The 27,477-nt window shown below is 36.3% G+C and overlaps 1 pseudogene; it reads left to right on the top strand.

Moving 5' to 3' along the window:
- LOC120309593 lies at window positions 1–27,477 on the top strand (annotated as a pseudogene).

Below are 27,477 nucleotides of genomic sequence, written 5' to 3'. Positions count from 1 at the left end.
ATGGCCAGTTCGATGTGCCCAGCTCAACATCACTCACATCGAGAAGTGCCTGTGGGAGGATCAGGCAAGGCTAGGAGGGAAGATCCTGAGGTCTTCAGCAGAGGAAGGCAAGACCAGGCAAGTGCAAAAGCATCATCTACCAAAGGAGCCTTGCCGTATTCCAAAGAGAGTGAGCACAACAGCAGCAGACCTGAGGAGGAGGGTAGCATGGCCAGGTCCTCCCTTGAAGAAGTGGGGCTGGGCTGCACTGCAGGGTCCCTCCTCCTCAAGGCTGCTGATACTATGCTCGTTCTCCTTGGCCAGGCTGGGCTTCCCAGGCAAGAGGAGAATGAAGAGGTGGCAGGGCTCCTCCTGGACGGGGCTGTACAAAGTATAAATCATCGACAAGCCACAATAGTACCGTTTTTACCCTGGGGAAGCCACGCCATGCATATATGGACTCCCCAAAATCCACAAAGAGGGAACACCAGTCAGACCAATTGTCAGCAGCATCAACTCTGTCACCTACAACATTGCAAAACATCTAACTACCGTATTAGCTCCTCTAGTTGCAACACCACCCATCACATCAAAAATTCACATGACTTCATCAGCAAGCCTTGGAAACTAAAACTGGACCCAGATGAGACCATGGTTTCCCATGATGTGACTTCCCCTTCACTTACATTCCAACTGAAGCTGTCATGGTAGGGAAGAAATGTCTGCTACAAGACAGCACGTTAGGTGACAGAACCAACCTCAGTCCAGACCACTTATGTGCCATGCTGGACTTCTGCCTGACCACTACCTCTTTTAAATACAGTGAAAGTTTCTACAGACAAAACACGGCTGCACCATGGGCTCACCTGTGGCCCCCATTTTGGCCAATGGAAGAAGTAGAAACCAAAGCCCTAAACTCCTTCAAAGGAATTCCACCCACTCACTGATATAGGTATGTGGACGATATTTGGATCAAGATCAAAACACAGGAATTGGGAGCATTCACCAAACATATCAACTCGGTGGACAGATACATCAAATTCACACATGAAGATGTTAAGGAAAATAGTCTAGGCCAGGGGTAGGCAACCTTGGCTCTTTTATGACTGGTGGACTTCAACTCCCAGAATTCCTGAGCCAGCCATGCTGAGGGGAAAGGGAGTGGTTTCCAAGCTGAGCCATGCTGGCTCAAGAATTCTGGCAGTTGAAATCCACGAGTCATAAAAGAGCCAAGGTTGCCTACCCCTGGTCTAGCCTTCCTGAACTTTGCAGTATACATTAGGGAAGACAGAAGCCTTAACATTGAAATTTACAGAAAACCCACACACAGAGTTTACATTTTGATTCTCACCACCCACTGGAGCACAAAATGGGAGTTATCAGAACCCTACACCATCGAATGAAAGCCTACCTACCAGCAAAGATGAGAAAGAAAAAGAACTAATACGCATCAAGGAAGCCCTCAGAACTTGTGGCTATCCCAAGTGGGCCTTCATCAAATCTCAAAAAAGACTCAGCAAGAGCACCTCCCTAACAGACAAAGAAAAAAACAATAAATAGAGCAATGTGGTCATTCCATACATTGCAAGAATATCGGAAGACCTCAGGAGGACCTTCAGCCAACATAACATACATGCACACTTCAAACCCAAGAATACACTAAGGCAGAAGCTTGTCCACCCCAACGATAAAACATCCAGACACAAACTGAGCAATGTGGTATATGCAGTACAATGCAATGAGCCATGTGCAGATCTGTACATTGGGGAAACAAAACAACCACTTCATAAACGCATGACATAACATAGGAGAACAAACCCATCAGGACAAGATTCAGCAGTCCATCTTCATTTAAAAGACAGCAAAGTCCACATTTTGGACAGAGAGGACCGCCGATTTGAAAGTGGAATGAAAGAGGCCATCTATGTCAAAACTGAACAGCCCTCTCTCAACAGAGGGAGAGAGATATGACATCATATATCTCCAGTCTACAACAGTTTTCAACAGTTCCAAGAAGGCTCCACACCCATTTGTACTACTCAGGTGACCCTGATGACACAGATAAGCCTCCAGGTAGCATCAATGACTCACTAAAGAATGCAAATGACCAGCTATCTGCAAGAAATATAAATCCTTTCATTCCCCACTATCCAGTCAGAGCTGAAGAAGCTTCTTGGATAAGAAGTGAAATGTCTTCAAAGAAAAACAAGGAAGTCCAGTTGACTCATGAAAAACCACCTTTGGGGACAACCATGACATGGATTTATTAAAGGAAAGGAAAGGAATGAGGAAAGGAATGAGGAAAGGAAAGGAAAGGAAAGGAAAGAAGGAACAAACTAGCATGCAACTTGATCTTCATTTCTCTAGTGGTGTTTTTAGCCTGAGGTACTGAGCTAAAATGTAGGTTTAATGTTTTCATTATTAACATCTTGCCTGAAGCTAATACGCTTTGGGAAAATAATTTGGATTAAATGTTTTCTTTACCCATTGCAGCCAGCAGATATAGAAAGTAAATTTTCCATTTTGGTAAAATCTTATCTTTTAATTTCCTGTTTTATCACACAATTTCGATTTTGACTGGCTTGGATTATTCAGTCCTTCTGTGAATGGAATAGTTAAAATGTAGTATTTTTTTTTCTTCCCCGGTGTAAAGTTTTTCTATGGTGTGGGAAAAATGCTTACTTTAACTAAGGAACCAAGGCATTTGGAGTTAGATGACCTAAGATATCTTTTGGGGGGATGCATAATAACAAATAACAGCTTTGGCTCTGGTTTATTCCGCCGCTGAATATTGTGCTGGTGTGTGGCTTAACAGTGTCCACACCCAAATGGTCAAAGTCCAACTCCACCAGACAATGCGTATCATCTCTGGCCCATTGCATCCCACTCCCGTGAACTGGTTACCAATACTTAGCAATATCATGCTGCCCAACAATAAGACAACAAGCACTTGCTCGATTATGGTCAAGGAACAACGCCCTCCCTATTCACCAGGATATTGCACAGTCCATCACAAGATAGAAATTTCGTGGGGCAGCATGGGAAACAGCTATTCTTGTTCTTCCATATCTGATAGAATAATCAGAGTATACTATGTGATACATTTTTATAAAAAACAATTATTTTCAATTCCATTCTTTATCTCCCAAAGTTATGATAGAAAAATAACTTTTCTGTAAGCCTTCTTTTTTTCTCTACATTTTGAAGAAATACACTATAAATTGTATGAGATAAAATAAAGATTTTAAGAAAGCATTCTAATTTGAATGCAAAGTGTTATTTTGATATAGAAGGATTACCTTTTTATATTACTGTGTCTGTAAGAAACCCAGTCTGGTTAATTCAAGTGGTATTACTTTGCTAGTGATTCCTTATTTCAACCATCCTGAGGAGTGCAAAGATTTTGAATGTTAATTCTACTGTAGATGTGGTATTCCGAGGACACAGAATAAAGCCATAAAAATATAAAATTATGAGATGTATGAGATATAAATAATATGATTATATGTGTAATACATAATTTCTTCTTCTTCTTCTTCTTCTTCTTCTTCTTCTTCTTCTTCTTCTTCTTCTTCTTCTTCTTCTTCTTCTTCTTCTTCTTCTTCTCCTTCTCCTTCTCCTTCTCCTTCTCCTTCTCCTTCTTCTTCTTCTTCTTCTTCTTCTTCTTCTGCAGGATGAAGGCCTCTTCCTGCAATACTGGGCTAATGTCGCTGATCCATCTTGTTTTAGGTCTCTTTTGTGGACGCTTCTTATGAAATGGGATCCATTCTGTGACTGCCTTGGTCCACCTACCATCAGTTCCTCTTTTCCATTTCCATTCTTTTTCTCTCTTGATGATATCATATACTTTTGTTTGTTCTCTAATCCATATGCAGGTCTTTCTATCTTGTTTTCTAATGCCGAGCACTCACTCATATTTTCCTACTCACTAGAATATCTGTTCAAATAAAAAAGAATTAAGAATAATTGTAGTATGTAATTATGGGAATCAGGGAAGGATAAAAATAAGGGTGTATTATACGATTTCTTTTCATTCTGAGGTTAATCAATGTGTGAGACTAGATTAGGGAGGTCCCTATAAAGTCAGGAGATGATCTTCAGCCATCCCCATTTTTCCTTAGATGGCATAACGAAATAGTTCTTTTTCTAATCAGTGCACTTCTTTAGGCAAGTCTAGTTTTTCAGGGCATTATTTCTGGAACCCTCACACTTTAATAGCTCTCAGCAACCATTCTTCAAACAGTGCCCACACTTGCACAACAGGAAGTCCCTAGTTATTGCTTTTTTCCCCCTTGCTGGTTGCTGGTTGATCTGACAAGTCCATTTGTGATGAAGTCATTTTCACTGAACAAAATTATGCAGTTCAACAGTTTTTAAAAATATCCTTGGCTTATCTTTCTGATCGTGTCTCCTGATCTCCCAGATGCCATACACATCTCAAGGTTCAGCAAAAATAGAGCCTCATCCTTTACTGAGCTTTTTAGTTAGCTGAATTACCCATGTAGCTTATCTCTGTTTACTCTGTATTCCAAGGACTGGAATTTTTCTCAAGCAACCTGAGATGTAAGAAATGACAGCTCTCAAATCCTTCCCATAGCCCTATTTCCCATATTAATTACTGCTCTCTCACCTTTTTCCAAATATAATGGTCTTTAAACCAGTGGTTCTCAACCTTTTTAATGCCGCGACCCCCAACCGGTCGTAAGTCGAGGACTACTCAACCGGTCGTAAGTCGAGGTCTACTCAACTGGTGCAGCACCGTTTGCAGACTGGGACTTTTGGCGGGCTCAGCAGGGCAGAGGCAGCCTGGACAATTCCTATTGGCTTTTGAAAGCCAATAGAATTAGACTCTATTCAAGAGAGTCTATTCTATTGGCTTTCAAAAGCCAATAGAATAAAAGGGAGTAGCACAGCCAAGGAAAAGGGGAAAAAAATGGTGGACTGCATTGTTTGGCGACCCCCATGAAATGGTCATTCGACCCCAAATGGGGTCCCGACCCACGGGTTGAGAACCACTGCTTTAAACGGTCTGTCATCCCTTTTATAATTGGCTACATTGAATTCTCACTTTCACTCTCTTCTGCTCCCTTTCTCTAACATTTTCTTCCATGCTATAATTAACACTTGCCCTATCTTCACTAATGCTAACAATCCACTAACCCGCAAAGCAAAAACTTGCTTTGCTTAGCTACAAACTAATCCTGAACTAACCTAGAAACAAACCCCAGTGTTATTTCAAAAATAAATAAAGTAAATATGTAAATAAATTACATTGGTATCTCTTTTCTACATTTCATATCTTTTGAGCTCTGGGGCTCCATTTTAAAAAGGATACTATTTTCATATTCTTCTCTCTAGCCTTGCACATACGCATGTGCAGATACAAAGCAATAAAAGAGTAATATGCTTACTGTAACAGCAGAACAAGGACTGTCTATCCCGTTCACCCTTTTGAGGCCATACAAAGATTCTTAAGAAAAAGACAATAGCTAATCCAGGTCAGTGAAGTTACAATTAGCCACATATACTCAGCAAGGATTTGTGATGATCCATTTACTTAAGATAAAACACACACATTTTGGTGGTTGAGGAGGAACTTCTTGCCTGAAGAAGCAGCCCTTCTATTCATGACTTTTTCTGCTCTCTGAAAAATGTATGGTAGAATCTTAGCTCAGTGGGAAGGTGTATTGTCATGGTTCCAATAGATGAGACCAGTAGAAATAAGAACTTTGAGGCATTTGCATTCCTCCAAGAACAATTTTAATGGCTACATAATATCAGCACGAACATAAGTGAAACCAAGACTGGAAGTCCCCCCCCCAAAAAAGGATACAAAATAGAAGTTAAACTCCCTAATTATGTAATAACTCACATTCTCCAATTAACACCTTTTGACGGGCTCTCTAATGGTAATTCTAGTCCAGGGCTTTTCAACCTTTTCACCCATTGTACCACTTTTAGGATATGGCAACATCTGAGTATCACCAGTCGCCTAGCAAGGTGTCAAAAACTTGATGACTAAAAAAAAAAGAGGAAAAAAGTGATAAAGTACAGATAGTCCTCAACTTACAACATTTCGCTTAGTGACTGTTCAAAGTTACAATGGCACTGAAAAAAGTGCCCCCCAAGCCACAGCTGAGCAAGACACCTGCCTGCCCGCCCAGCAATGCTCTTCCTCCTGTCCGAGGTTTTCATTGTTGTGAGCATTTCTGTTGAGGATTGGCAGCAGGGGTGGGGTGGGGGGGTGTTTGGTTTTTATTTCCCCCGTCTGCTGGGTGGTTGCAGCAGGTTTTGGTCACTTCACATGACCCTGGGACACTGTGACCATCATAAATATGAATCAGTTGCCAAGCATCTGAATGTAAATCACAAGACCCTGGAGATGCTGCAACATTCCAGCTGATTGGCGCTTCTTCTGGTGCTCAGCAGAAGCGTCAAGATCAGTGCTGCTTTCCAGCTGATTGGTGCTTCTTCAGGGTTCAGCAGAAGCACCAGGATCAGCGCCGAGCTCCAGGTGCAGCCTGGCGCTGATCCTGGTGTTTCCACTGGGCCCTGACAGCCCCAAAGAAGTGCCAATCAGCTGGAAAGCGGCACTAATCCTGGCGCTTCCACTGAGTCCTGACAGCCCTGCAGCTCCAGCCTTCTCTCGCTCAGGCTTGTGCGGTGCTGCCACTGGTTCAGCTCATTCCCCTCAGCTCATCTCCCATCCCACTTTTTTAGGATGGTCACGTACCACCTGCCAGGTGCCAATGTACCACAAGTGGTACCCGTACCACTGGTTGAAAAGCCCTGTTCTAGTCCACCAAACACTTGAGCGATTTGACCTAAAAAAGACTAAAAAAGTTACTTGTTTTGAAGTAGAAGAATGCATCTTCCCTCCCCCCCCCATAGCTGTGGCAAGCCAAAAAACAAAGAAAGATGGCTGTAACCAAAGTAGTTTTGTAGGTTTGACACTATGTTTACCTACAAAGGAAGCTCTTGGCCAAATTTACGGGCCTAATTTCAACAGCCCTCTGCATATGATTAAATGAGAAATGTCAAACATCCATTTTTGTAGCAGGTCCCTGGCAAGAACAATCTTTTTTAGAACAAGTCAGAAATTTGTCTTATTAGAATTATTGTATGAACTTATTAATTCTGGATAACATGAATATTTGAAAATCTGGGATACATTGACATTTTATAGTCGCTCCTGCCCTTTTACATCTTAGTAACTTCAAAATATTCACAAAATATATGTATTTTTAGAAAAGTATTTATACACATGTATTTTCCCCACATACAAATTGTTTGCCTGCTAGAAAAAAATATTGGCTTTTTAAAAATATAACCTTTAGAAGAAATGGGCATGACAATTAAAACTATTTTCTTTGAATTGTAAATAGTGAAATAATCTTGCTATGTAGACAGTAAGATAAAAAAAAATGTAGCAATGAGGAAAGTAAAACAGTATAACACATCCATTTTTGTAGCAGAACTTCTCTGAGAAATGTGGCTTTTGATAGATGAAAAATATTTCTACCACTATCCTAGATCTGTTTTTTTCTGGATGTGAATTTTTGATTTTATATGTAGCCCCATACATTACTGTTATTTTCCAAAAAATACTGTTCAAGACTACAATTGATCTAACCATTAGGAATCTTTTTTTCTTTTTATCTGGTTCAAGAAAACAAGCAATAATAATATTAATAATGAAAACTAATACGCTCTCATTATCTCACTTATTCTCTCCCAAGCAAGGCAGTTTAATTACCTATTTTTTCCCAAAGCAGTCCTCTCTGAATATTGCTCCAAGTTATATTTCCTAAATAAAGTATCTAATTAAGATTTGTTACTGCTAACATATTTACAAATGAAGTAATATACTTACAGACAGAATATATGCACAGTGTACCATTCCTGTAACTAGAAGCTATTGAACCAAAGTGCCATTTTTTGAAAAATGTGAGCAAAAGTATTTCTAAAACTTTTGCCCTTTCTACTATCAATTAGTCTACTTCCTTTCATTCAAAATAATGTACCGTATTTTCCCGTGTATAAGATGACTTTCTAAACTCTGAAAATCTTCTCAAAAGTCAGGGGTCGTCTTTTACGCATATACGGGTAGCTGTTCTCTGAATTTAAAACCAATCTGCCCCCTAGTGGCCAGCCCTATTTTTTTTACAGAAATAAGCACTAACAGGACAAAGCTTTCTAGCAGAAAAGGAGCTCCTATTGTGTTCATCTATAAACAGAAATTCAATATTGTACTGTATTTTTTGGCATATAAGATGACTTTTTAAACCCTGAAAATCTTCTCAAAGGTTGGGGGTCGTCTTATACGCCTAGTTGCCTTATACGGCGGAATATACGGTATGTAATAGGCCTGTCTATATATTGAAGGTAAACAGCATATGTTGCATGAATATGCAGCATTTTTATAATAGCGAACATGAATTTTGCTCCTCTATCAATTATATGAATATATACAACATCCAAATGTACATAAAACCATCTTTAATTTTCATCTAACTTGCTGGAAGGAAGGAAATGAAAAAGAAGAGGAGGAAGAACAGAGGGAAAAAAAAACCTTCGAATTTATCTATCATTACAACCTTATCTTATCAAAACCTGCTAAGATATTTTAAGCAAAAGAAAATTCTGCACTATTCAATTCATTTACAATTTTGTAGCCAATGCGTATGGCACTTTGCAAGCCTTTTATAATAAAGAATTATTTGTATATTCCTTCAATCTATTTGTATGCATTTATTTCTTCATAAATATTGGTAGCAAGATCTAAATATAGTAAATATAGATAACCATGCAAAGAGAGTGTTTTTCTTATTACAGCATCATCCATCTTTTCATTGGTAAGCAGTAAGAAAATTTGTTATAACACATCATACTCATAATATAGATTTATGATCAAATATGGATACATTATTCTGGGACATAGTCACAAATCAGGTGAATGGCTCCTGAAATAGGGAAAATTGAATTAGACCAGATAATCAATAGGTCAACCCAAGTGAGGATTAATATATCAGTTTAGGAGTCAAGTGTCTAGATTAGCTGTCAAGTGTAATAAAGGATTGTAATGTCACCCATGAGGCCTGTTTTAATTATAGATTTTAGCACTACTGTTCACATCATTATGACAGGTGTTTTACTATTTCCTTTTAAAAATATGCTTAATTGAACTGTTTTCACTAGAATTTTTTTTACAAGAAAATTAACTCTTGTCAAATGCATAGTTTTTGTTACGTATTAAAAATGTTTTTTTTTTTTTTTGCCTTTGCATATATATACACTAGAGAGCAAGGATTAAATTATAAATAGACTAGAAAAAATAGTACTGGGGAAAAAATTCTTTATCCTCTATGTTAAAATAAAGTTTTCTTCAAGACCGTTCTAATAAATATCTAAAGGGGGATCAAGAGGAACAGAAAGCCTAATGGTTAAAGCAGTGGTTCTCAACCATTTCTTCATCACTGACTCCTTTAAATAACTTTTGTGGTCCTGGACCATGGCCATGGACCACCAAACTTAATCCAAGATTTAAATCACAACATTCCTTCAAGCCTTTGTGGACGGCCTGTGATTGACATTATGCCCCCCTCCCCCAGGTATCTGTGGATTACAGTGGGTTAAGACACTGCAAACCCATTGGATTAAGGCATCAAGCTAGAAAGTGTAAGACCATTAGTTCAAATCTTGTCTTAGCCGTAAAAGCCCACTGGACCACATTGGGCCAGTCATTTGCTCTCAGCTCAACTCACCTCACAAAGTTGTTGATGTAGAGAAAATAGGAAGAGGAAAGTGGCTATATTCACCACCTTAAGATATTTATAAAAATAATAAAGGTGGGATAATGAATGAATGAATGAATGAATGACCATAGCAGTATCATGCTGTTGTAATGCAAGACCTACCCATTTTGTATATACATTGTGATATCACACTTAACCTCAAAAAACAGTTTATGATATAATGGTGCAGTATTATTCACTGATGCAGGAAATCTCTGTAGGCCCCTATGGAAGTGTTCTATGATGGCCTTCCAGCATGATTTTCACTTTCCAAAACACAGATTTTATGGCAAGAAATATTGAAAAAAAACTAACACAATTGATCATTTAAATTCAGATTAAAAGTTCAATTCTGCAATATGTATAATTCTAACATTTGATTTCCTGCTTATTTTCCAAGTTCAGCAGGCTTAGCTACAAGTATTGCAAAAAATAAAATTTTAAAGAACATAGAAATAGGTCTGTTTTCTTATAAAGAAACACAGGACAGCTAAAACGAGTTTATTAATTTATTATGAATATTTGTATTATGTCTATTCAAGCAATGACCAATTGCTTTTAATAAACAATAAAAACATCAATTAAAATACACATGTTTAATACAACAATACAGTAATATACGAATAGTTTAAAAATTCATGAGTAATCATTCTAGCAAGATGAATAAGCTGAAATTTTAATTTTGAAGCTGAATATGGAAGTTTAAATGTTCTCAGAAATAACTACACTACATCTTGGAAAGCTCAAATTACTATTATTAGAAAGCTGCATTAAACATAATAGAAAAAAGAAAGAAAGAACAGCTACCATTTGGTTGAGTAGATTCCTCATTCTTTTATTTATTTTTTATTTTATTTTTATTTTTTATTACATTTTATTGAATTACAGAGTAAAATACAAAATACAAAGCAAATAGTAGGACATAATGGGGAGGGAAAATGGAAAAAAAGACATTGACTTCTAACTTCCTGTTGCAATAGAATAAAGCATTAACATCGAACCTCAACTTTTTACTTTTTCATAATAGTATAAACTAGCCACTTCTCTAACAACAAATCAATCTAATCAGTGAAACACAGAATCAAAGTTTCATTTTTTTTCCACCTCAAGCACAAAGTCCAGAAGCAGTCTCCATGTAGAAACAAGGGTACTTGTATTCTTTTCTTTAATCAAAACAGTCAATTTTGCCATTTCTGCCAACTCCATCAACTTCTGTAGCCATTCATTCATAGTGGGAAGATTCCTTATTGTTTTATAAGTATAAATGTTTTGTAAAATACAGATGACATATGTCAATGTTTCTCAACTGTGGCAACTTGAAGAGGTATAGATTGCAACTTCCAGAATTTCCCAGCCAGCCTTGACTCTAGATCAATTAGATTGATCTAATTTTACCCCACTCATACAACCTGTCATTAATTCCTTTTTCTTTAAAAAATAAATTCCCTGTTCCTTCTAAAATACAACTTTCACTAACACTGTATGCCATAAAGCACTTCAGGGTATAAGACTGGCTTATTTCCAGAGTCATCTGTCACCATCACCCTTTCTGCTATCCATATGTTTGCAGCCTTGAATTACTTATAAAGCAATAAAACCAGGACAAAAGTCAAATAAATAAATACATCTCTATATCCTTTAAAAATATATTGAGAAACTACTCAAAGTATACAGTAGAAAAAGAACACTAGTTTGTGCTAAATGTGCTAAATGTGCAGAATAATAGCATAATTATTAATATTTATTTCTATTTTTAATCAAAGCCTTATAATTATGAGGCAGTACTTCTAGAACTTATGAGGTAATATTTTGATGTCAGTTAAGCAGGAAGAAGCAGATTGGTTTTAACACTCAATGACTTTCTTTTATTGACTTTATTTTTTCATAGACCATTTAGTTATAAATAATGCATGCAAGTAGCAATTATGCCATTTTCTGGTTTTATGTTGGTAAGTTTATGCTCTATGGAATTAATCATATGAAAGCTCAAAAGTTTTGAATGCAAGTTTGAAAATACTTTTTGCAGACGTTATGGAATAAGTTGCATAGGAAAGAACTTAGCAGCTTGCAAAGATTAATGCACTGTTTTTCAAAGATAGCATGCTTCATATTTTGGTGTGTGATATTTAGAAATCCTGGCTGATATAGATTACAATATCTGGGCCACAACTATCTGGATGACTATACAGAAAACTCTATTACTTCTTGTCATAATAATCAGGAAAACAGACTTGACACATGTATGGGAAATCATTCAAGATCAAATTAATATGTATGAATGAAGGCTTAGTTATTCAACTACTGTTATTTTCAAAAAGAAAACACAAATTATAAAACTATGGTTGAAAAAAACACAGTTATTATAAATTACTAACTACTGTATTTAAATTCTTACAGTAAGAATACATATTTTTTCCACAATGATTTTTCATGTAGGTAGCACTGTCTTTAAATGCTTCATGTTTGATTAGAAAGCCAAAGCTATGTTTGCTTGCAATTTAATTTCCTATTTAGTAAATGTGCTCTTTTTAAAATAAAAATACAGCTCTCTTCAACAACTACATATTAATGTTATCCCCAATGAGTTCCTGTGTACTGTTCCGTCTTCAAATGATGCAAAGCAGGCATGCCTAATTGAATTATGATTGGATCAAACCATAAGAAAACAAAAACAAATTTTTTGCAACATCAGGGATAGGTGCAAAGAGAAATTAATTTGGTTGCATTCAGTCTTGCATATTTAACATTTTTATTTATTTACTTACTTTTGTGACTTATGAACATGTCCTACTGTTTTCTTTGTATTTACTTGTATTTTTGTGTGAGTTTTATATATTTGATATGGTTAATTGATTTAATCAACAATCAGTTATCTATTGATATCTATCTATCTATGTTATATAAAACATGTAAATAATTATATATAGGATCATCTCAAGTCTGAAATTGAAAAAGTGTTAAGATTAACATTAATTTGCTCAAGCAGCAAAGCTGTTCTTTTCTGTCTTGTGCTCAAGAGAGAAGAAGCTTTTAAGAAGACATATCCAAGGACAAAACAGCAATGATAAGTGACTCTAATAATATCTGAAAAGGGATTCGGTATATGAAACACTAGCAAGAATATTAATCACAATTGTTCTTATGTGTGTCCTTTTAAGCAAATTCATTATGCAGAGAAAGGATTTAGTATAAGAAAATACAGAATATTTGAAATACCTGAGATAAATACAGCAGAGGGAAATTAAGTTAATAGGACCACTTTGAAGACTCTGAAACAAGATAATTAAAATGGACTGTGAAAATATAAATCTCTGACACTGAGCACACCAACTGAAACATGGGGGCATTTTACACATTATTAGTGTCTTCAATATTATCCTTTCTCCTGTAGTACTCAATGCTAGTTTTTAAATTAAGATTCTGTTTAATTTATGTATGAAAACCGAGAGTGTGCAGTCTTGTCCCATAATTCATAGTAGGTTGATCTTCTACAACTGATGGTTTTCTAGATTTAAATAACATGGAAGGCACATCATTGGGGAAAGCCACATTAGATCTGTCTTCTATTGTACACCTTTCCATTTCTGTATTCGTTTATCTGCTTTTTTATGGCTATTATGGGAAAATGTGGTTCAAAGTTCTGGATCTATTTGACTTGTGGGACCAGGAAAAGATAAACACTTCTAAAGGGATAAGTGCAACAAAAATCCTGTATATGTTACCCTCAGATATTTAGTATCTCAAATAAGTAAGTTGACTCTCTAGGGCAGCGGTGGCGAACCTATGGCACGGGTGCCAGAGGCAGCACTCAGAGCCCTCTCTTTGGGCACGCGCATTGTAGCCCCAGTCCTAGGCCTTCAGCTGGGTTTTATAAAACTTTTTCGCTTTAGGCCTCTGCCGCCACGTGCAAAAAAAAAAAAAAAAGTTCAATCAGCCAATTTCAACTTCTTGCGGGGAAAAAAAAAGATCTTGCAAAGTTGGAATTGATTGATTTAACTTTTTAGTCCCATCCAGTCTGCTGTTACCACTGCAGCCAGGCTCACCCAGTGGGCCACACCCACCCAATGGGCCACGTCCAGCCAATGGGCCACACCCACCTGGCACTCGACGGTGCATAAGTGGGTTTTGGGTTGCAGTTTGGGCATCAGTCTCTAAAAGGTTCACCATCACTGCTCTAGGGCTATATGAACCTTTAAAAAATTATCCATTTCAAAGGAGAACTGTTGACTTACCTCATTGAATGATGCCTTTAATTTATCCCAGCTCTAAATGAAGCTTTTCTTTTTGAGTTAGTAAGCAGATTTTTTTTGAGAGAGAGAGAAAGAGAGAAAGAGAGCTTGTGGATACAGCGATAGCCAGGAGAAAGGTTAGGAATATGAATGAGGGGGAAAAATCCTGATCATCACCTTTTCACGCACATAAATCTATGTGCATAAACAATTGAAGGGGGGGGAAATCTTTTGACATGTCAAAAGAAAGGAAAGACACTTCCTGTGGGACTCACAGGGAGCCTGCTGGGATATGCCTCACTGAATCATTAGTGGCGGTAGATAGTAGAAGAAAAGTTAGATGGATTGGTTGGTGGTACTCTAAGGCCGTGAGAATATAGGTCAGAAGAATATACTACACTGGAATAATAATAGGCCTAGTTAAGGAAATGGAACAAATATGGTGGAAATTTGGGAATGGGTGGGTTATTGGCGTATGCCGCACTGGGATATAGATGGGGATTGGTGAGGGGAAAGAAAGCACTAGGAAGAAGGGTTGAGAGAAAGTTGGTGGCCAAAGCCATCCAGCCAGAAGACTGCATTTGTCCCAGTACCTCAATCACTATACCACACAGACTCTTATGTGTATTTGTGTGTATTGTGGTTCATCACACCAAGAAAAAAAACCAACAAATTCCAGTAGCCTTTTGGAAAAATCCTTTTGGGAAAACCACAACCTGGACAATTGAGAATCTCCATAGATATGTTAAAGGTATTGTTGCAGGATATAAACTGTTCCTAGCAAAGCTGCCTTTTGCAATGGATTGTATTGCTATGGTTATTGGTGGTGGTAATTATACAAGAGCCGAGGTGGTGCAGCAGTTAGAGTGCAGTACTGCAGGCCACTTTAGCTGACTGTGTTCAGCAGGTCAGCGGTTCAAGTCTCACTGGCTCAAGGTTGACTCAGCCTTCCATCCTTCTGGGGTAGGTAAAATGAGGACCCAGATTGTTGGGGGCAATGTATATATATATATATATATATATATATATATATATATATATATATATATATATATATATATACATTGCTTACTGGTGTACACCGCTTAGAGGGTGCTTGCACTTAAAGCGGTATATAAGTCTCATAAATAAATAAATAAATAAACATACATTTAGTGACGGAATTTACTATAGAAATAGAGACAGATACGTTTTCCTCTCTCCCTCTCTCTCCCTCTCCCTCTCTCTCTCTCTCTCTCCCTCTCTCTGTCTGTCTCATAGGAAAGAACTTTGAAAGATTTTAGATTTTCTCATTTCAATTTCAAACTAAGGACTAAATTTAACATCTGCAAATGTATCCAAGTAATTTCACAAGTACCTTGTCCCACAAGCACCTCATATTCAGTTTCTAATTCTATTAAGGCAATATTATTTCTTTATGAATCCTTTGAACAGTATTTTTTTCATCAAGGCAACTCTCATTTTCCCCAGTTTACTTATTCTGTGTGTTACACTGTGAAGTTCTGTAATCAAATGAATTGACTACAATAGTTTAATTAGAGCATCTAATTTCCACTTCCACCTCAAGCTTTGTTCACATTATATCTTATTTTCCTCATAAAGATGGGCATGCTTAAGGCTAGAAAAGATTAAACTAATTGTTGAAGGCATTGTCTTACTGCAAAATGAAAGGTTCAAAGAAACATCTTGTTAAGGATTTTTCCTTATTATATCTTCTATTTAGGTTCTTCAGCACCATCTCCTGGCAACTCAAGGAGAAGAAATTTAGTGACAGTGAAGGTTATTTCATCACAAACTAGGATAGAATTTTTGCAAACATTTCCACTTCTTATAATCTAATTTAGGTCAGTTTCCAAATATTTTTTTTATTGAAAATTTTTAGATTTTACAAAACAATACAGTTCCCTTCCCCAAACACCCCAACCCTCCCATACCCTCCCCCGACCTTCCCAGAGCTGAATACAGGCTTAATTAAAAAATTTTCAAAAAGTCTTAAAACAAATATAAACCATAAACAAATCTAAATACATTAATTAAACAAGTTGTAAAATAATTAACAATAATAATATATATATAAAAACAAAAATACAAGGAAATACAAGAAAATAGGAAGAAAGAAAAAGAAAAGAAATAAAAAGAAAAGAAAAAAAGAAAGAAAAAAAGGGGGAAAGTCTATAAAGTCTATAAAATATCTTAAATTTTAAATATAAGTTATTGAAAAGCTAAATAATATTTTATATCCAACTTATATTGTATAAAGTCTATCCATTTTTTCCATACCCAAAAATACTTCTCTTGCAATTGATCTTTCAAGAAAGCTGAAATCTTTGCCATTTCCGCCAAATAAGAAACTTTAAAAAACCACTCTTGCAAGGTAGGCAAAGATTCCTTCTTCCAACATTGCCCTACTAACAACCTTGCCGCTGTAATTAAATTTAACATCAATATAGTCTCTTTAGTATCACAATCAGAAACAATACCTAACAAAAACAATTGTGGGGTAAATTTTACCCTTCTTCTGAAAATTCTTTGAATATTCCACCATATCTTAATCCAAAAAGCTTTTATATTTTTACATGACCACCAGATATGATAATAAGTAGCATCCAAACATCCACATCTCCAACATTTAGGCTGTAAGTCAGGATACATACGAGAAATTTTTTGTGGATCAAGGTGCCTTCTATAAAACATTTTGTAAAAATTTTCCTTTAAATTTTGGGCTTGTGTAAATTTAACATTCCTCACCCAAATAATTTCCCAGGTATCTAATAAAACCGGTTCATCAAAATTTTGTGTCCATTTCACCATACATTCTTTAACTAATTCTGCTTCTGAATCCAATTCTACTCTCTTAATATGAGTTCGTCTTTGATCTTTTATTTGTTTTAATAAATTCTCATCTTCTCTAAGTAAACCCACATTACGATCTATCTTCCACCTCTCCACTATTTGTCTATAATGAAACCATGAGTAAATAATATTTTCTTGTATTAAATCTTCCAAAAATTTTAATTGCCAGTTTTTACCATCCCATCTAAGTAATTGTGCATAAGAAACGCTATCCATCTTAACTCCTCTCCTTATCCCTTCTATCGCATGCCCCGGTATGGCCCATAGTGGAATTTTAAAATCACTTCTATAATATTTCCTCCAAACCCGAAGTAAAGAGATCCTTATAATATGAGATTTAAAAACCCTATCAACCTTTTTATTAAAAATTAGATAGGCATGCCATCCAAAAAGTAAATCCCAATCCTCCAAGAGGAGTATTTCTACGTTTGTTAAATTAATCCAGTCACTTATTAATGTTAAAACCACAGCATCATAATACAATTTCAAATTCGGTACCTTGAGTCCACCTCTCTCACGAATATCTTGTATAATTTTAAGTTTTACTCTTGGTTTTTTCCCTGTCCAGATAAATTTATTAATACCTTTCTGCCATTCATTTAAATTAACCTCATTCTTTAGAATAGGTATCATTTGAAATAAAAAAAGAAACTTTGGCAAAACATTCATTTTAATCGCCGCAATTCTTCCCAAAAGAGATAATTGCAACTTCTCCCATTTTTCCAAATCTCTTTGTATATTGACCCACAGCCTTTCATAATTATTTTTATACAATTTTGCATTAGAAACAGATAAAATAACCCCCAAATATTTTACCTTGTTAACAACCTCAAAATCTGTCAAATTAACCAAAATCTGCTTATCCAAATTGGTCATATTCTTAGGCAATATTTTAGTCTTATTGTTATTAATTTTAAAACCCGAAACCTGTCCATACTGATATATCAATTGTAATAACTCTATTACAGAATAAGTAGGTTGAGATAAGGTAACCACCAAGTCATCAGCAAAAGCCCTTAATTTATATTCTTTTTTATTAACTTCTATTCCTTTTATTTGCTGTGATTCTCGAATTTTAATCAACAATATTTCCAAGGTTAAGACAAACAGCAATGGTGACAATGGACAACCCTGTCTGGTCCCCTTCTCTATTGTAAACACCTCTGACAAACCCCCATTAACTATAAGTTGTGCCGTTACTTTTGATAAATAACACCAAGAGCTTGTAAAATTCTTTCTCCAAATTTCATTTTCTCAATTAATCTTTTCATAAATTGCCAATTCAGCTGATCAAAAGCTTTTTCAGCATGTAAAAATATCAATCCTGCAGAAACTTGATGGTTTTTATCTAAATATTCTAATAAGTTAATAATTTGTCTAACATTATTCTTCATGTACCTTCCAGTTATAAAACCCGTTTGATCGGTATGTATTACATGATGCAAAACCCTCATAAGCCCATTAGCTAAAATTTTTGAAAAAATCTTGTAATCTACATTTAAAAGAGATATAGGTCTATAATTCTTTGGTAAAGTAAGATCTTGATCTTCTTTTGGAATCAAAGATATAAAAGCTCTACCCCATGACGGGGGAATCTCTGAACCCTGTAATATATTATTAAAAAGCTCACTTAAAGGTTGGATCATCTCTTGTACCAAGGTTTTATAATAAATAGATGTCAAACCATCCGTACCCAGTGCCTTACCTAATTTTAATTCTTTAATTACTATCTCAATTTCCTCACTAGTAATCAAACCATTAATTTCTTGTTTCTGATCTTCTGTTAATTTAGGAAAGTTAGCTTCATTTAAATAATTATCTATATCTGAAACCTGTACTTTAGTACTCATATCTAATTTTTGGTAATAATCTAAAAAGGATTTCTTAATCAACTCCTTCTGATATACCAATTTACCATTATAATTTATTTTATCTATAGTTCTTTGTCTCTGCTTCTTTCTCAGTTGATAGGCCAACCATCTCCCTGGTTTGTTAGCATTACAAAATGTATTTTGTTTCATATACAGTAAATTAGTTGCAGTTTGATCAGCCATCAACATATTAAATTGTGATTTAAGCAATTTTATAGATTCCTTAACCTTCTCATCTGTAGAATTTAAAATCAAAGCTTTTTCTTTTAATTTGATCTCATCTTCCAACTCCTTACGTTTCTGCATCTGCCTCTGTCTATGAACATTATTCATTTGTATCAAAATCCCCCGCATGTAGGGTTTACCTGAGTCCCAGACCATTGACATTGAAGTTCCCTTATGCATATTTAAAGCAAAATAGTCCTTTAATTGCTCCTTTAATTTTTGAACATTCTTTTCTTGTCTAAATAAATTTTCATTCATCCTCCACGATCTCCTTTCCTCTTTTTCATCAACCAATTCCATCCAAACTGGACTGTGATCCGTCAATGTCCTGGGAAAAATTTTAACATTCTTTACCCTAAAATATAAATCCGTTGTGACAAAAAAATCAATTCTTGAAAAAGATTGATGTCTATCTGAAAAAAAGTAAAGTCTCTCTCCTCCAAGTTATGTTCACGCCAATAATCTCGCAGCTCCCAATCCTCTTTCAAATCAAAAAAAGCTTTAAGTAATTTAGCCTGTTTAAAAGAAATAGAGGATCCTTTTTTATCTCTTTGTGTATCTAAAACACCATTCCAGTCTCCCATTAGTATAACAGATCTATAATCCAACAAAGTTAATTTTTGATGTAACAGTCTATAAAATTGTTCCTGTTGTTGATTTGGTGCATACAGTCCCACTATAAGTACTTTCTTACCATACAAACCAACTTCAATCATAACATATCTCCCTTGAGGATCAGCTTCTACCAAACAGGCTGATAAGTTTTGCTTAACATAGATAACTACTCCCCCTTTTTTCCCAGGAGCAAAAGATACAAAATGAGATCCCAAACGGGCATTAACTAAATATTTTTGATCTTTAGATATAATATGTGTTTCCTGCAAGCAAATAATATCATTATTATGTTGCTTTAAATAATGAAAAATGTTCTTTCTCTTTTGAGGGGAATTAAGGCCATTAGCATTCCATGTCAGGAGCTTTACCATCTCCCTTAACCAGAAGCCTGGAGAAGACTGCTTGAAGATCTGCCATTGAGGAATGTGGTGCAGAACTCTTGGGTCTTGCTCCTCCCACAGGCACTGAAATACATTCTTGAAGAACTTCTTTAACTTCTTTCTTCTGTTGTTCCTTTTCCTTACGTCTATGTGCTGCGCGAGTTATTCTTTGCTCTTTAATCTCTGCTTGTTGCAACCACTCCGCCTGTGACTTTCCAGCATCCATCAATATTACTTCTTCAGACTGCTGTTCCACCTCTTTACCATCCAAAGTTTTCTGCATCATAGGTGATGGTGAGCCTGCTCCCAGGACCGACTTGTAAAACTCATTTGCTTTAGAAACTGTATTAAGTCTATAACGCGTCCCCGCATGGCTCACAACAATACCCATCGGAATCTCCCATCTGAATGGCATCAATCTTTTTTTAAGTTCATTAGCTAAAAAAGCAAACTCTTTTCTCCTTCTTAAGATTTTAGATGGGATCTCCTTTAGAATGATGACATCTTGAGCAGCAATCTGAAACCTCTTACTGTAAAAAGCTTGTATAATTTCATTACGCAGAGATCTCTTCCCAAAATAAATCACCACATCTCTTGGTAAATTTCTTTGCTTTGCAACCTAAGAGTTAACTCTAAATATTTTTTCAACTTCTCTGAGTATTTCCTCTTTCTCTCTATTCAAAATAGCAGCAAAGTCATTTACCACAATCTCTCTCAAGTATTACTGGATGTCTTCTTTCAGACCTCTGATTCTTAAAGCATACTCCATCTCTCTGTACTGAGACATGACAATGTCATCTTGTGAAATTTCCATCTTTTTTTCCATGCCTTCAAATTTGTCTTCCAAAATATCCACCTTATCTGCCACCTCTTCCACTCTAGAATCCAACTTCTCAACCACGGAGGCAAGTCCTGTTAAGACCATCACTATATCTTGCCTCAAAATAGTATTATTCTGCTCTAAAAGCTCCTTCATTTCCCCTCTGATTTGAGTATTATTCTGCTCTAAAAGCTCCTTCATTTCCCTTCTGATTTGAGCTACAGCATTTCCGATTATATCTTTCATATCTTGTACCGTTATTGCTGGCAAAGGAGGAGAGGGTGGTGGTGTAGCTTTAGGTTGTTGTGCCGGTAAAATCGCAGGAGAAGAAGCCACCTTAGGTACTGTAGAAGTTGCTTGCCTCTTTGAAGCCATTTTGAAAAAGAAAAAATCTTGTTTCTTCTTTCCTCCTTCTTTGAAAAAAATAAAAAATCCCTTGAAGGGGAAAAAAAAATAACAAAGGAGAGTTAAAAAAAAATCTTCCCAAAACACAAATCCACCTTAAGAAAAAATTTAAAGAGAAAAAACCATCTAATCCATAACATTCCGTTTCACTCACTTTTTTTCAAGAAAAAAAAACCTTTCCAATCGCCATTTTACTTTCACTCTCCACACAAGAAAAAATGAAGAAAAAAGAGAAAAAGAAATAAAGGTCAACCTTTCAAGCTAAAGTCCAAATAAAATCCAATAAGAAAAATCCTTTATCCAACTCTGTCCGCTTTTAAAAATAACTCACCCGGTCCCTTTAAGGGCGGAGGTGGTAGCGGCATTTTGCTTTGTTCCCGAAGGAACAAAGACAGCTGGGAGGCGGAGGCAACCTGAACTCCGAGGGAGCTCTCTTTTCACCCCCCAAGGAAAAATTCCTGGGGGGTTCAAGAGGCTCTACCTCTATTCAGGTGATACTCCCCTCCCCCCCTTCGCCCGGGAGGGAGGTTTTGAGCCGCAGAACAGCTGGTGCCTGCTGTTCTCCGCAGTTCTCACGCTTTCCCAGGAGGACGGCTACAAAGTAGCCACCATCACCGACACTAAACCACCGGAAGTCCCCCCAGTTTCCAAATATTTTGAAATAAGAGAATGGCTGCTTCTATTTCAAATTTATCATTTTACTATCATTGATCAAATTAAAAAATGAAAGAACATATATTATAATGAATATAGGGACCAATAGATTTCATTCTCCTTCCAGTCATGCTGAAATTTTAAATCCCAGTTTAGCTATGCTGAGAAAGGAATTTGATAGAACACTACCGCCAAAGAAGCCCTGCTTTAGCCATTACTAATTTAGAAGGATATTTAAACAGGGAACAATTGAGCAATTGATATGTTTTCCTCCTACTCATTTTAGAAATTGCAAACATAAGTTGTTGTTGTTGTTGTTGTTCTGGAATGCATACTAGATCTGGTATAAAATTAAGTGTAGTTATTTGGATGCTATGTTAAATTTGACTCCCCTATGCTAGGGGACATGTCAAAATGTCAGTCCTAACTTAGATTTATACATAATAATGATCTGCACACTTAGAAAATTAAATCATTATTTTATGGCTAAAGTACCGTCAGTTCTCCCTTTCCAAATTGTTAATGTTTCTGTGTCACAATGAGGTGAAGTAGAAGCATTTTATAGTAGATAAAATCAGCTAGTGACTAAAAGTGGAAAATTGGGCCAACATTCTATTTTGGCTCATTTTATTACATGTCAGTATTTGGGTTTTGGCCAATTCATGGTTTGGGAGCAGTGAAGTCATGTTGTCATCTCTGTTGAAAATGTGGGTTGTTTGAGAGACTCTCCCTCACGGTAATTACCTAGCTATTGTGCAGTTTTTCTGAATTCCCATATGGATGCTGTCTCTGACTCTTTTACTATTTAAAGAGAAAATTGAATTCTTGATGCCCTTCAGTTTTAGTGCTAAGAACTGTGTGCCCTAAGCTCACTTCCAAGCCCCTCGTCAATTGTACATGGTAGTGCAAATTGTGCTGCATTTCTAAGATTTTTTTTTTTAATTTGCTAGCAACATTAAGTATCATAACGATTCCAATCACAGAACTAAATGCACTCTGGCCTCTGCTGCTTATTATCACCATACCCACGGAGATGTAGAGTTCACTCAGCTGGATTTTCACTTTGTTTTCAAGCTACAGCACAAGAAAAGTTTCATCATATTCTGAGTCACGCACAGAGATCTACAGAACAAAGAAACCCATTCCATTCTCTTGATTGGCAGGCAACGTTGTGCTCAGGCAAAGAAATGCTGCCAATTTAGAGTGATTATCTCATGAAATAGCTGGTCTGAGAAAAAGACTATTAATGGGCCCTCTTGACACTAATTTAAACTAGGCTGTGCCTTTTCAGTTTCAAACATGAAAAATACCCAACTGTGTATTTGTAAGCATAAAGAAATCTGCTTTGCAATATTACAATTGTTGAAGGTCCTTCTTTCAGCAGAACCTGAACATTCATAGCTGGTTTGTCCAAAGTGATCATGGACCTGACCCATCTAGAAAGTGAGGCCCAGAGGAATATGTTAATAAATCCTATGTCATGGTTAGATCACTTTCCAGGCAGCTTCAGAGTTCTGCTAAAGGGACCTATTCATTCTAACCATTATAGATAGCTAATGGATCCTGCTGCTTCTCAAAGGGCATTTGAGAGTTCCAGGGAACATTTTTGCTGACTGCCTTAGCTAATTCTTTTGTAGTGGTATTTGAAAGGATTTCTCCTCTCTCTAACTAATTCAAGGAATTCTTTGTTAACTGGGGAGGTCTGGGAGATGAACTGAGAGAAAAGTCATGTTGATCATTGAATAATTTTTTTTAAAAAAATAAATTATATCATGTCAGTAAAAGTAAGAACATTGTTATATTTCTGACTTATATTACATGTATAAATAGCTGTCTGGGAGCATTGTTTAGAATAACCACTGTCCCACTTGGAAAGCTAGATCTGCTGGCCTGGTGCAATAAATTTGCTGAGAAGATAAATTGCTCACTCTAAAATATCTAGCAGTGTATCCCCTCCTCAGGAAATAATATTTTGACTTGAATATTCTAGATAATTATCAATCAGTCTCTAATCTTCCTGTTCTAGAAAGATTGTTGATCACATAGTTGGATTACATCTATAGTAAATTCTTCACTTAGGATTCAGGCTTGAATATGAAGCTAAAACCATATCTATCACTCTTGCTGATGACATTTGATAGGACTAGGATAGGGGTACAATTCCCCTGGTCCTGTTGGATTTATCAGCTGCATTTAATGCAATCAACCAAGTTCTTGTCTGGAGACATGTTTGAAGTTTGGAAGTGAGTAAACTGCTTTGGTATAATTTTCAAGTCAAGATTTCCGGTAACTCACTCCTGCAGAGTTCAATGGCAAAAACTATTAATGTGCCATGAGCAGAAACCTTGAACCTTCAAAAATGACAGGAGTCTCTCAAACTACCCCAGTTCTTGACCTCCTGATCCACCAATTTCTCCAAGCTGTTGTAGAAAAAAATGCCCAGTTAAATAAGGAATCAAAACATTTGGAGACAGATGCTTCTGAAGCTTAAGGAATCCTGGCATAGTAGGAAAATTATTATGTTGATGATGAACTATATTAAAATATAATAAAGCAGTCAATTATTCAAAGAAGAAACCCTGCAGATCTGTGAATCTGATCTATGCTCTAGTAATTTAGAAGGTTTAAATGATGTCAGCAATCAATGCATTAACAATAAACCTTTTTCTAAATGAATGAGGACAGAAATTTTTACTACCAAATATCATCTCCAGTTACAGTATGGTATTTACTATATTGTATGAGCCGAGGTGGCGCAGCAGTTAGAGTGCAGTACTGCAGGCCACTTTAGCTGACTGTGTTCAGCAGGTCAGCGGTTCAAATCTCACCGGCTCAAGGTTGACTCAGCCTTCCATCCTTCCGGGGTAGGTAAAATGAGGACCCAGATTGTTGGGGGCAATGTAAATATATATATACACATTGCTTACTGGTGTACACCGCTTAGAGAGTGCTTGCACTTAAAGCGGTATATAAGTCTCATAAATAAATAAAATAAATAAACCACACACACACACGCACTCATAACACACACATATATAATCAAGGAAAGAAGCAATCTAGAACTCAGGAGAAATTTTCTGACAGTGAGAACAATTAACCAGTAGAGGGGTTGCCTTCAGACATTGTGGTTCTAGAGGCATCACTAGAAGCTTTTAAGAAGAGACTGAACACTTGCTTATCTGGAATGGTATAGGATCTCCTGCTTGTGCTGGGTGTTGGACTAGAAGACTAGAAGACCTCCAAGATCCCTTCCAACTCTGTTATATGCACATGCTTCTTTTAAAAAGATACTGTGTCAATAAATTAGAGTTTCCATCATTATTGTACCTGTTTTATTCAAGAAAAGATATCACTTATTGATGGTAATGTTTTTTATAGTCTTCCTATTTTTGTTTTATTATTAGGGAAGTATCCCTATCTTTAGTCTGGGGAAGAATATTAAAGGGATACACCTGGATTGGAGAAGCTGTATTTTTCAATACAGTATATTTGACTTCCTTCGTCATATTCTGTGAAAGTGGCAATGCTCTGCACTGTATTTCAAACCCCTTTCACTTCAGATGTGGGTATAGAGTCACAATTGCAGAAGTAAAGAAAATAATGGCACAGGCTAAAGCAGGCAAAGCAGCGGGATGTAAATATTGGCTCAATGAACTTTTTAAAACAAAAAGTTTTAAACTAATAACAATTGGAGAACATCAGTTTTAGTGATTTTTTTTCTGCCATTAATTCTTCCCTGGTAATCCCCAGGGACCATACTTTGTCAATGATTACTCTTAAAATGGCTTAAAATATAAATTAGCTCATACACAGATCCTGCTAATTATCATCACCCATATAAATTATGGATATAATCTGTAACCATATTTGGTATAGATTAGTTTGATATTTTGCAATTGGATGAAATTTGAAAAAAAAAATCCTTGAAAATGAATTGAACGGTTGAAGAACTGGGAGGTTTATAAGTGACAATCACTGGATATTTCAAAAACTGGTGGAGAACTTTGGTGAGCAGAACTTTGGTGAGCCAGTTTCATTGGACACCTGGGAAATTATTTGGGTGAGAAATGTCAAATTTACTCAAGCACAGAATTTAAGGGAGAATTTTTATAAAATGTTTTATAGATGGCACCTTGATCCACAAAAAATGTCTTACATGTACCCTGACGTGCAACCTAAATGCTGGAGATGTGGTTATAAGGAGGCTTCCTATTATCATATTTGGTGGTCATGCAGAGAGATAAAAGCATTTTGGATCAAAATATGGTGGAATATCCAGAGAATTTTTAGAAGGAGGGTAAAATTTACTCCGCAATTATTTTTGTTAGGTATTGTTACAGATTGTGATACAAAGGAGGTTGTATTGATGTTAAATTTGATCACAGCCGCGAGGCTGTTAGTTGGACAATATTGGAAGAAGGAATCTTTGCCTACATTGCAGGAATGGTTTTTTAAAGTAGCTTATCTGGCGGAAATGGCAAAGATTTCGGCTTTCTTAAAGCAACAAACGCAAGAGAAGTTTTTTGCTATCTGGGACAAATGGATAAAATTTATACAATTTAGATTGGGTATACAAAAATATCATATAGCTTTTTCATAAGTTTTATTTTTATATATATTATAGATATCTTTTTTATATATATAAACATAAAGTTTTTAATTTAATTTTTATTTTTTTTTATTTCTCAAGCCTATATTCTGCTCTGGGAAGCTCAGGGGGGGGGAAGGGAGGGTTTTTGGGAGGGGTGTGGGGTGGGGGTTTTTTTTTTTTTATATATATATGTATTGTTTAACTTTTTTTCTTTTGTATATGTTGTTTTTTGTTCTGTATTGTTCTTGTTTTTCTTGTAAAATTTATAAAACTTTTAATAAAAGGAAAAAAAAAAGGAAAAGGAAAAACTGGTGGAAAAATACAGTGCCAATCCACCCTTCATGATAGATTGGAAGGTCTTTTTTTTTTCTGATCTAGAAACTGAATGCGAATACATTTCTTAATCTATTGAAATGCCCAAGGACACTGGAATCAAGTCATTCCTCTAAATAAGGGGGGTAACAGCTTTGACTTTGGTTTGTTTCATGGTTGAATATTATGACAGCATGTGGCTTAACAGCATCCATGCCCAAATGGTCAAAGTCAAACTACACCAGACAATGCATATCATCTCTGGCCCATTGCATCTCACTCCTATGCACTGGTTATCAGTGCTTAGCAATATCTTACCATCCCACATTAGAAGACAACAAGGTCTCGTTCAACTATGGACAAGGATGCTGAATGACAAAGCCTACCTGTTCACCAGGGGAATGCACAGGCCAGCTTGGAAAACAGGTATTCATTTAACATTACCCAGCTGAACCCCAAGAATGCCTGGAGAGAGGAATATGATAGGTATCTTCTTGAGGCCTCACCATTAGTGATCCCTCTACCAAACCGCTTGGTTTGACCTACCTCGCTCTGTCTGGATAAAATTGAATGAAATTAGGGATGCCTCTGCCTTGTATCAGTGGATCTGGAAAGATTTCCTTTGTGGTGACTGTGATGCTGATATGCAAACTATGGAACATATTGCGTAAGACTGCTCATTACATGCTTTTTCTGGTTCCCTAGATCTGCACAAAGCAATGCCAGAGGCAAATCGCCTGGATAACTGA

This window comes from Crotalus tigris, unplaced genomic scaffold (assembly GCF_016545835.1).
Source record: "Crotalus tigris isolate CLP2741 ecotype Arizona unplaced genomic scaffold, ASM1654583v1 scf7180000018043.2394770, whole genome shotgun sequence".
Lineage (NCBI taxonomy): Eukaryota > Metazoa > Chordata > Lepidosauria > Squamata > Viperidae > Crotalus > Crotalus tigris.
This window is presented reverse-complemented; position numbering and strand designations above follow the sequence as displayed.